Here is a 547-nt window from a genome sequence, read left to right as displayed (position 1 = left end):
TCAATTAGTTCCAGTAGATTTTTGACTGAGTCTCTTGGGTTTTCTAGGTACAGGATCATATATCATCAGCATATAGGGATAGTTTGACTTCTTCCTTACCAATTTGGATGCCTTTGATTTCCCTTTCTTGCCTTATGGCCCTAGCTAGGACACCCAGTAAATGTTGAATAGAAGTGGTGACAGTGGCATCCTTGTCTGGTTCCTGTTCTCAAGAGGAATGGTTTCATTCTCTCTCCGTTGAGAATAATGTTGGCTGTTGGTTTTGCATAAATGCCCTTTATTATGTTGAGGAATGTGCCTTCTATTCCTATTTTGCTGAGAGTCTTGATCAGGAATGGGTGTTGGATTTTATCTAATGCCTTTTCTGCATCACATGATATGATCATGTGGTTCTTCTCCTTTGCTTTATTTACGTGGTTGTGGTTGATGATGTTGATTGTTTTTCTAATGCAGAACCATCCCTGTATACCTGATATGAACCCCACTTGGTCATGATGAATGATTTTCTTGATATGTTGTTGCAGTCTATTGGCTAGGATTTTGTTGA

This window comes from Orycteropus afer, unplaced genomic scaffold, assembly GCF_000298275.1.
Source record: "Orycteropus afer afer isolate SDZICR_OR568_19922 unplaced genomic scaffold, OryAfe1.0 scaffold00199, whole genome shotgun sequence".
Lineage (NCBI taxonomy): Eukaryota > Metazoa > Chordata > Mammalia > Tubulidentata > Orycteropodidae > Orycteropus > Orycteropus afer.
The sequence above is the reverse complement of the archived record's forward strand: the minus strand, read 5'-3'. Positions refer to the sequence as shown.